At 29.4% G+C, this 11,168-nt stretch overlaps 1 long non-coding RNA gene and 1 pseudogene across 1 annotated transcript; one reads left to right on the top strand and one right to left on the bottom strand.

Annotated features, from left to right (window-relative positions):
- Positions 1 to 2,740: 2,740 nt before the first annotated feature.
- Positions 2,741 to 7,803, top strand: LOC146884698 (uncharacterized). Its single transcript, XR_014996660.1, has 5 exons — positions 2,741 to 2,877; positions 2,961 to 3,057; positions 4,295 to 4,341; positions 6,203 to 6,353; positions 7,754 to 7,803. It is a non-coding gene; the product is annotated as an uncharacterized LOC146884698 (long non-coding RNA).
- Positions 7,804 to 10,018: 2,215 nt separating this feature from the next.
- Positions 10,019 to 10,770, bottom strand: LOC114190571 (ethylene-responsive transcription factor 1B pseudogene; annotated as a pseudogene).
- Positions 10,771 to 11,168: the final 398 nt, after the last annotated feature.

Here is an 11,168-nt window from a genome sequence, read left to right as displayed (position 1 = left end):
AGATTACAAGACCTAAAAATAAAAACTTAAGTCTTCAATGTATCTCTTGAATCCAAACATTATTTAAGTTTTCAACATTTTTTCATGCATCATCATTAAGTTTTTCATATTTCTTCGTAAATCATCATCATCATCATCAAAACTCCTTATTAAAAGAAAAATATCATCTTCTTTTCGTCAACAAAGTCTTGAATAGATAACTTAATAAAACCTTACAAAAAAAAAACCTCTGAAACAAGTTAGAGAATCCAATATATATCAATTAATATTATATATGAAGTAAACTTTAGAATATGATACAAACTCGCCTTCATTCTAGATATTATTTTATAACATGGTTTCAAACTAACATTTTCATGCAACTTTTGCCATTTAGTTTAATCAAGCAAAAGGAATTTAAAACACAATGAACACACTACCAGTACAATGAACATGTTAAAACTTGAAAACACTTTAAAGATCATTCGAACCATTGTGTCTGTATCACCAACTTTTTAGGTTTTGATAAATTGTATTGTTTGTTTATGTTGCCAAAATATTTAGTGAAACTGCTTATGCCTCATTTGTTCCGTTAATCATAAATTAATTAATTAATCAACATCGTCGCTGATACAATACTATTCGTGAATTTACTCATTCTACAATTGCATCAATGAAAAGGGAAAGAAATAAAAAAACAAAGTGCGAAAAAATTGTTTATTGCAGCGAAACGAATTGAAACGTTTTTCAGATAAATAATGAGCCACTTGCTTAAACGTTCATTAGGGCCTACTGTGGTCTAAGGCTTTTTAATAATCCCCACTTGCGCATTAGAATCTGCACTCTATTCCTTATTTATGATGCATGCTGATGCTTAGATACATGAATATATCAAACATAATGAAGAACATACATGAATTAATACTTCTCATTTTTATCTGTTGACTTTGCTTGGTTTTGTCTTTTCTGATTTCTACAATGCTTCTTGCTTGAAGTTTTTGTTTAAAGATTACAATTTAGTGCATTGCATCCTACATAGTCGGAGACCAAGTAGCAACATTGGTTTAAAGCATCTGATTTCATAAATTTTTAAACCCTAAACAAATATTACTGTTTAAATAATATGTATTTAGTTCTACGAATAAAAAAAATCTGTATTATGTTAGGAACATTTTCTCTATGAAATTTATAAGAAATATGAGACAATATCCGAGATGCGTTTTGGGTAAGATAAATATAAGCAAATCTAGGAATTTTCTTTTTCTTAGCAGAGAAATATATTATTGAAGTAAATCTAGGATAAACCGAATCAGCAAGTATTAGATTTCCTTTTGGAGACTCTGTAAAGTGTTAAAATAATGCTGCCTAAAACAGAAAGTTATTGTGGATTAATTTAGTTCGCAAAACCTATGGGCTGCAACTTTACCAAATCAGAATCACATAATTAATTAAACTTTCCCATCCCCTTTTGACTCTTTTTAAGCTAATCAGGATTCAACATATTTAATTTATTTATGACACCATTTTTATGTCATTAGCTCATACATATCTTTGTATGTTATATTAGAGATTTTAATTTAAATTTAAATAATTTTACAAATAAACGCTACTTAGTGTTTTAACCTGTACAGTACACAGAATAAATGTTTTTAATATTAAAATAACAGTGAATAATATTTTTATCATTAAGTTATATTTTAGACTTGCAATAAATGAAATATATTAGATTAAGACTATTGCGATATTAATCTTTTTCCAAATGCTTCTTAATTTTTATTTTTTTTTACATTTAATCTTTAGAAGCGTGTATTAAGTTTTTCATTTGGTTCCTTCAAAACCAGACACCTATTAAAATAGTTGATTTACTTGAAGAAAAAAAAAATCGAAAGAAAACAAAATTTATTGTTAAAAGAAATAATAAAAGAATACAAAATATTTTATAAAAAAGTAACATACTTTGACCCACTTTACATTATTTCAACAACACTTTGTAAGAGTAAAATAATTATAAACAAAATAATTTTTTGTATTTGTAAGGGGGAAAAAATGAGAGACAATAAATAATATTTTCAAATTAGTGTAAAAAAATATGTCAAAATATTATTAGTCTTTATAAATCATCATTTCGTAAATTATAATTCGGATTCCAAATTTAAATATTTAGAGTTTCAAGTACTAAAGATTTTCTTTTTTGCATAGTAGAAAAAAAAAAGTTCTGCATAGTGCGTATAAATTTCCCGACGCATACATCGTTTTTCGTTTTGTCTTATATTAATCAAAAGTACTACTGTGACAAATATGGTACTGCACATAACGCTCCAACTTGTAATTTCTTTATTTAAATATAATAACACTGAAGAATTAGTATTATAGCACACGCTTCAATGAACATAGGAGTGTCAGAATCGGAGTTTGATACAAGATTGTGGATACATGCAAGGTATTGAGAAAATCCCAGGTTGTTTCATCGTATACACATACCTAGTTGTTGAACCTATGCACTACTGTCAAATAATTTTTCCTTCTTCCTTTTGTCTTTTTGAAATGAAATGAGAAATGCAAGTTGCGCACTTTGCCAGATTAACACCTGAATATGAATGATGCAATGCACCACCCAAATGAATGAATCTGTACACAAATGTATCTGGACACTCCACACAAACGCGCAGCCTCTCCTCATCATCACTCCATTTCAAATTGAATCCTTCAAAGTTCGAGAATACCGCATGTTTATATGCACAATGCATGCACCTGTGTTATTGCCACTTTTTCATTTTCAAATTCAAACAGTTAGAGTATATATGTAACACCCACCAGTTCATAAATTGGTTGGTTCGCAAACACATCAAATTTGTCTGAACATGGCTGCTATAAGTTGTGTAAGACTGAGTCAAAAAGGTAATAAGCACTTTCAAGGCTCTCTAGTTAGTCTTAATCATGTTTATGTTAGTCATATATAGCTAACTTTTCAACTGTGGCAGAAGCGCTGTGTGATGAAGACAACCAATTACTGGACCTGCACTTCTAGCACTGGATATGGTGGCGAGGCTTATAGCTATATCATGCACACACACGCATGTAAGTATAATTAACAAACTTGAAGAGTTATTTCTAGTTTTCTTCTTGCGGTATATTCTACAATGTTTGAATGTTAAACTCTGTCAGATATGAATAAAGACAGGACTAAGAGGGTTAAGAAATTGGTTTATGTTTGCTTCTGATTGTGTTGTTGTTAGCTTGTTGTTATTGTTGTTTTGATGCTGCACTGGACAAACTATATGTCATAACTGGTATATGAATTAGAAAACCTCGTGCTTATAACATTCATTCCGTAATTGAAAGTTGCTTGATGCATTATAATGCCTACTGTTTAATGAGTTTTAAAGAATATAGGAATGTTTTCACAGGAAGAGATAGAATATTTATAACCACTATGTGTATTTATTTATTCTTGGTAATTGAATTTAATGGATATTTGTTGTTTCTAATTATTGTGCAACTTTTTCACTGTATAGCGTTTAGTCTTTACAATAAATATTTGTGAGATTATTATTACATCTTTAATGTCCTCTGTTATATTTTGAAACCTAGTTTTCTTTTTTCTTTATTTTTGAATTAAAAAAAATGGATAAGTATATATAATCATTTAAAAATACACTATAAAAAGGTACTTTTTACTAATTTTATTATTATTTGGTATATATATGTATGACCAATTTTTTTTATCATTAATCTACTCTTAATTATTTAAAATTTTCTTAAAATTATCTCCTTTCAGAATCAATAGTTTATTATTCTCATAAAATAATTTTTCAATAATTGTATACGTAATTTAATCCAGTTTATCTCTTATAACTATTCAGATAAAACTGTGAGAAAGCGTTTATTAACTTGTTGAGTTTCTATTTGTTAAACCACGTAATTTTACACATCTTGGGTTACTGAGAAAAACTATTGTAGTTTTCCGTTGCTGCTAACTGGTTAATTACTTGTAAAAAGATAAACCTTTTTCTGCAAAAATTTTCTTTGAGTTCTTATTTTGTCTGGTTTTGTCCACTCCCTTTTAAGCCTTCATTTTCCTTTGTGTGCTTAAGCAGTTTTGCAACATTTTATGGGCTTTTTAGTCATTCTCAAACATAGCTTTATATTTCCCAGCTTCTGTAGAAGCCGTCCCTCTTCACTGTTACCCTATCTTTCAGTTTCTCCCACACAAAGCCCCTTTTGCTGTCTTTCTTATTTTATATTTTAATCAAATTCAATAATTTTACATTGTTTCCAAGTTACTGAATCTCTCTTGTGCCTGTTTGTTTTGTAGGGGAACATCACTTCATCGCATGATTATGGATTCATTGGGTGAAAAAGGTATTTATTTGATTTCCTTTAAACCAAGTTTTCAATGAAATTTTCATATAATTGATTCTTAGGCATTATGGAGTAAAAACTGCTTGTTTGTTACTGTTGTTTGTTGAGGGGTTAGGTTCCAAATGAAACTTGTATCAGATTTATATCACTATAATATCTGATATTTTACTTTTCTGGTTTTATTTTTATGTGACCTAGCAAAAAACTGTTATAGACACAATCATTGTGTATTTCATAAATAGTGAATCAATAAATGCTGGAAAATGAAAGAACTGTAATTAAAAATATTTCCATAACTTGTAATTAATTAGCTGAAAATCATAAATTAATATAATTGAAAATGACACGTTTAATTTCTTTAAGTATGACTTTGAATAGGTTCGTGTTATCTCATTTTGCTAACCTTATTCTTTATGAAGAAGACGTGCGTCTTTATACGATTTAGTTTTCCAATTTATATTTGAAACTTTTATTTTGGAAAAGAGAAAATTGAAATTTCCCTGCCAAATTAAGTCTTGTCAACATGAAATCTGATGAGTAGCGTCTTTATACATCTATTATGATTATTATGATTTATTTTTGTCTTGCCAATTCAAAATTCATATTTATTAGAGATTCAGTTAATTTACAATATATGAATGGGTGAAAATTTTGTTTAATAAATTGGTTTGTAAAGTTGAATTAAATTTAAAGTTCATTTCTTGACATTATCAGAGTCAAAATTAGAGTTTATCCGGAGTTTATCTAAGTAAATGTTGTTGTTTGTCCGTCTATTTTTATATATGTTATCAAACCACTTATTAGTGTTTAGTCTCATACTCAAAATGTATATATGATATGTTGGAAGTTCCATATAATTTGAGATAAGACCAATTTACCATTTATAGGTAAATACAAACCTCACATTTTTTAAGCTGATTTTATAAGATTGAGTTAGGTTTAAAATTAAGTTTTTAAACTCATCAATCACCTTTTTCAGAATCAGTACCATTATAGATTTGTGGATTTTTTGGACAGAAGACGGCTAGTTCTTATAAACATATATTCAATTGCTTCTTAAGCCTTCCTACTATCACTTATTTGATCATTTCTACAAGGAGATTGATCAAAATTCCATATTTTAAACTGAATTTTCCCTTTTCCGTATTTAGAAAATAAAGGGAGAGATCATTGGAGTGAATTTCTCCATCATGTTGCAAATGTCACCTTTCACAACGCAATTAAAACTTCTTGAATTTGATATTTTGTTAAAAACCTACTTTTAAGTTTATGGGAACATAGGCATGCTTTAGAGGTTAATAAAATATATTAGGCTATGTTTAATATATATTTTTTTCTTTTTTTACGTATTTTGTTTATACAAATGTATACAGATTGATGAGGGTTTAGCGAGTAGGAAAATATTTAACTTTATGTTAAGACAGAATCAACTTTTGAACTTGATGTGATATCAATGAAGTGATTGATATGTGATTAAGGTTAAAAGTTAATTGTAAATTAAGATAGGTTAAAATTATCTTCTTACTACTCAATATACAGAAATGGTGAACAAAATCTTCATCCTTCTCTATCTTTCTTACTTCAATTTTGAGAACATATCTTAATTAATGTAATTGGACTTAAAAACCCTTGTGCGAAATTCTTCTTTAAGACAAGTTTTAGTTAAGTCTTAATTATTAGATGTTATGTTTCATGGTGTTAAAAGTTTAATACTGGTTGGATGTTTTGTAAGTGCTTTTTAATTTTTTCAAGATTCTCTTGGAAAAAAGGATAACCAACTAAAAGAATGGATTAGTTCACCATATCTATAGCTAATAATATATTGTTCTTCTCTAACACTTGTTTTGTCCTCTATTTCCAGGTCACCAAATTTTAGTGATGAACTTTTTAAATTGGAGTCCGATTGATTATGTGAGAGAAATTCTCATATAGCTATTGAAGAAACAATTTTGCTTGATTTTTCAAGATTGAGGGAGAAGTTGAAGGCTCGAGCACCATAAAAACCAAAGTTGGTAAGGAGATTGTTGAAACTCTCTCAAAAAGTTTATGAATGTTCATGTGGTATAGTTAAATTTCTAATTAGTCAAAGGAGAAACTTTAATTAGGGGATTATTTTCATTTAATCTTCCAAGTGCCTTTCAATATTTTGAATGCAAAGCATTGGGGTTTGAGGTCAAAATAAGTAATTTTAGGTGTCATGAGACAACTACTGATGAAAAATTGTGCTGAGATGAACTCTCTCCCACATACTATTTGAAAAATAGTGTTTTAGGTGCAAAATTCTTATTTTTATCAAGTTATGATTATTAGGTGTTATGATTGCTTAGGAGAGAAATTCGTTAATTATGTTCTGATAATTAGGATTTAGGTGTAGATTTCTTCTATTAAGTTATGCTTGATTAGGTGCTATATATATATATATATATATATATATATATATATATATATATATATATATATATATATATATATATATATATATATATATATATATATATATATATATATATATATATATATATATATGGATTATATTCCTTCTCATAATCAAATTTTCTTGTGATGTTGGTTGTGTAGGATGATATACGATAGAACAGAGCAAAATATGTTTTTAATTTCTAAAAATGCTATCAAAGGTTTATTGACTACTTGTAAATATTTATTATGTTTTAAGCCTATACATTCATTTCAAAATACGAGTTTTTGAAAAAAAGATATATTCTGTGATCGATCACATACGTATGTAAGAGGAAAATAAAGCAAAAGTAAAATAATCTTTTTCTATGTAGCAAAAGTCCAAACAAAAGTTGCTGGTACGATAAACTTTTCTTCTTAAATTTGATTATTTCCTTGTTTTATATTAATTTCTTGACAGTGGAATCCCACCTCTCTCCAGAGAAATGTTTAGAAAGAGACACCGGATAAAATAATAAACCACAATTATAATACAGTCATTTTTTTCTTTTCCCTTTTTTTAATTTTATTTTCCTTCTTTGTTATATTTGTTACTTCTTTTTTTTTTCATTTTTGTTCATATTTCTCTGTTTACGCGCCTATAAATAGGATGCACCTTAATCATTACTTAATACAATAAATAGTATTAAAAATATTAGAATTCGAGAGAAGGAAAATGTATTCTTCAGGAAATTAATTATAAATGTATGTACCCCAAAGTATAATTGTAAAAACGATAATAAATATGTAATAAATAGAAAACTCTCTCTAAGTAATTTCGTTTTCTGAGACACTTTTTTCTTGACTGTGGGATTTGGAGTGGAAACTTACTGTCTCGTTTTTCTTCCGCCTCCTTTAAACCCTATCCCTCACCACAAACCACCAGGCCATTAATATTTTTCCCTCAAAGCTAAGTCAAATTAATGATGCCAATTTATTTCGCTTCCAATGTTTTCAGGAAAATATTTCAGGAACAACGGAAACAGTGTCGAACTGAGAGAGGTATGTTTTGATTTTTGTTCGTTAATTTTTTTTTTTTTGGTTGATTCCAGTAATGAGGGATTTCTGGAAATTAAATAATTTCATCGTTGAAAATAGGACATGGAATTATTTTTTGTTGCATATGTGGATGAACTGGAATGACTGTTGATTCAAATTTTGAGAATTGGAAGTATTGGGTTCACTGATTATTCTTTGCATTATTTTTAGTGTATAGTTTCTAACGGGCGTGAATACTTTGTCCTCAGCACTCGAATAGCAACTTAATTAATAAATATGTTTAAGATTTGTGTTAAATTTTTCTTCTAACATTACATGACTGTTTGAGAAATCTGATGCTTACAAACTGAACGTTATAAGCGTCAGTTTTATTCTGTGGTCTAGTAATTTTTTATGAACAATCCCTTGAAATCTATAACATTCTGATTTCTGAAATAAAATGCTCATATATGCCCTTGTTCAATTCATGAAGCTATAGTGTTATTACATCTTGAGATGTAGATCATTGGGGAGCAAATGATGATAGATATCTTAATCTTCTATGTGAATGCTCAACATCCTCCCTTTTACTTAACCTAGACAGTGAGACATTGCAAGGAGTGTAACTGTGTAATGGCTGAGTGCTATCAGGTATGAGGCTCAAAATGTCTAATAAATGGTGTGTCCCATATTCAATACGTGTACGATAGTCATATAACACACATTAATATGTTCAATTTAAAAGACTTTTCTTTTTTTCTACATTATTTTGATATGGCTCCAACATAAAGTTAATATTCATAATAATGATTTTCTAAGAAATATATAAACTTGTAAACTTATGATTATAGAAAAAACAACAAATTTTATATGATTATTGCATTTTGATTTTTCACTATTAAATAGATTAGATTCAGTTTTGTATTAACATATGTATATGTTTAGGTTATTATACTTGACTAATCTTGTTAATAAAGGATTTTGAGAATGTAAATAAATAATGATCTAATATATAGATCTGTGTGTTCCAATGTCCTATATTTTGGAGACTACACATGTTTATGTTGCAGTATTTGTATTTGTGTTATGTTGGATGTTCGTGTCAATATTAATGTTACATAGGTTATCCGTATGTAGTTTTTATCTTAAATTTTTCAACTTTTATCTCTTCTGAAATTTAAATCAAGAAATGACTGAAGTCGAACATCTTCGCCCAAGTCTGTTGACAAGTAAGTACAATGCATGAATGAACCTTGATATCTATTTGTCTTTCTGGATACATGTTTTTAATTGCAAAGTGCTGCTAAAGGTAAATTCATACAGAATAACTCTTCTTAATGGGTTCCTATTACAGTGATGACCTATTATAGAAATATTCTATTGTTCATATTCACAGACAAATTTTTTAGTTTCTTAATTTCATCAGACTTTTTTAGGTTTTCCTGTGTTAGACTTGATGTACTCAATGAGTTTAAGAACATTTGATTTTAGTATTTTGTATACTTTCGATCCTTCTCCTGGTTACAGTGATTGCAAAATCTACACTGAATTGATTGATCACAATTTACAAATGTGGATATAAAGAAATTTAAGGGACAAGCCAGACATCAGATATAACACAAAGGTCCCTAAAAACTATGATAAATGTCTCTAAAAATGTCACTGGTCTGAGTTTTGGATATCCGGTCATGATGGTAAAACAAATTTCAATATGTTTCAATGAAATCTTTCTTTCCCAGTTACTAACTAAAAAGGGCCTGATGAATCTGCCAAAATGAACTTTTGCAGAAGAAGAACAATCTGTGGGTTGTGAGTGATTTGGTTTGTTGCGATTCGGATTGAAATCTAGTTACATAGGAATGTCACTATTTTCGACAATAAGGTTTCTAACTGCAAACTATGCTCTAGAAATGATAATTAAGTCACTATTCACTCATGCAGGAAAAAGCTTTTCATCCTATTGCATCATTAGCTATATATCCAAGACTTTATTAGAATTCTTGAAATGTGTGTTGAAAATGAGTCATGAGTTTGTATAAGAGAGGCATCGAAAATGTAGGTGCCAGCATGAATTTGAATTCAGGTTCAACTAAAGAGTAGAGTGGAAAAAATGTAATTCACTACAGAAGTTCATACTCCCAATTGATTCAATCACTGACAATGATAACATTTTCTTTATGGATCAAATAATATACCTGTAGAAATATTCTAATTGGCACTGGACATGTATATTAGTAATGAGAATTCATAATACATAGACACGCCCAAGACAGAAATTGTTGATTATGTAAAACAAGAAGGAAAAAGAAAGAAAAAATAGTGAGGAAGATTTAGTTGAAGTAGGTAGGGCTTGCAGATTGTTCTGATATGCTTAGAAGTTGCTCTAGATAATCAACTCCCAAATCTTCTAACACCACTAGACATGGGTTTGATTTGTCTTTCCCTTTAGAGTTTTTGGGTTTTGACAAGTGTTTTTGCTTGCAGTGCCTGGCCTTGAGTGCAAGAGCAGGAGAAGAGCCATTGAAGCAGGTATATTGGATCTCTTGCAAAGACTCTTTAACCCTTTTGACAGGGAAATTGAGTACAGCATTATGGCCTCTCATGGAAAATGCAGCTTGGTCATAAGCTAAAGCAGCAGCTTCTGCACTCTCAAAGGTTCCAAGCCAAACCCTTCTCCCACTCCTTGTGGTGTCTCTGATTTCTGCAGCAAATTTTCCCCAAGGCCTTTTCCTCACACCTATGTATGACCTTTCCCTTTTCTTCACTTCAGACTCCACCACCACTTTCTTTCCTTCTGTTGCTGCCGTTGAGAAGTCAACCATGTCGAACGAAAGAGAATCGTGCAGAGGGTCAAGAACATCATTGCTTGACAACGATTGGAACAATATTTCTGAAGGCTCCTGCATCATCATGTCCCAATATGGACTCTCTAAGAAAGGGGAAGACATAGTACTAGGTTTTCAGACAACTAACTCTTCCTTCTCCTCTTGACTTCAATTTATTTGCCTGGACCAGATATTAATTTCATTTGTTTAATTCAGGGGGTTTTATCATTTTTTCTATAGGTATGTGACTTGATGTAAAAGTATTTAATTTAATATTTCCATCTTGTCTTGTTTATCGTTTAGTGGATTCCTCCTACATATTCCAATCTGGGTTCTCAAAAAAATTGGCAAGTCTTCTTAGGCAACTGTTTTCTGTCGCTTCACCATCTTCCCATTTCCCATTAATTTATTCAAATATCAACTCTACTTGATGTTAAGCTTTTATTAATCCTTTCTAACTCTCATTTTTAAAGATTTCACTGTTATTTCAAACATCAAGAAAAGATGTAACGTAAAAATTATAACAAACTTATACACACTAGTCTTTTGTTTATCTTCTTAAACAGTTTT

Source organism: Vigna unguiculata, chromosome 7 (assembly GCF_037176805.1).
Source record: "Vigna unguiculata cultivar grain cowpea cultivar isolate G323 ecotype 2 chromosome 7, ASM3717680v1, whole genome shotgun sequence".
NCBI classification, from domain to species: domain Eukaryota; kingdom Viridiplantae; phylum Streptophyta; class Magnoliopsida; order Fabales; family Fabaceae; genus Vigna; species Vigna unguiculata.
Note: the sequence above shows the minus strand (reverse complement) of the source record. Positions and strands in the feature narration are given on the sequence as shown.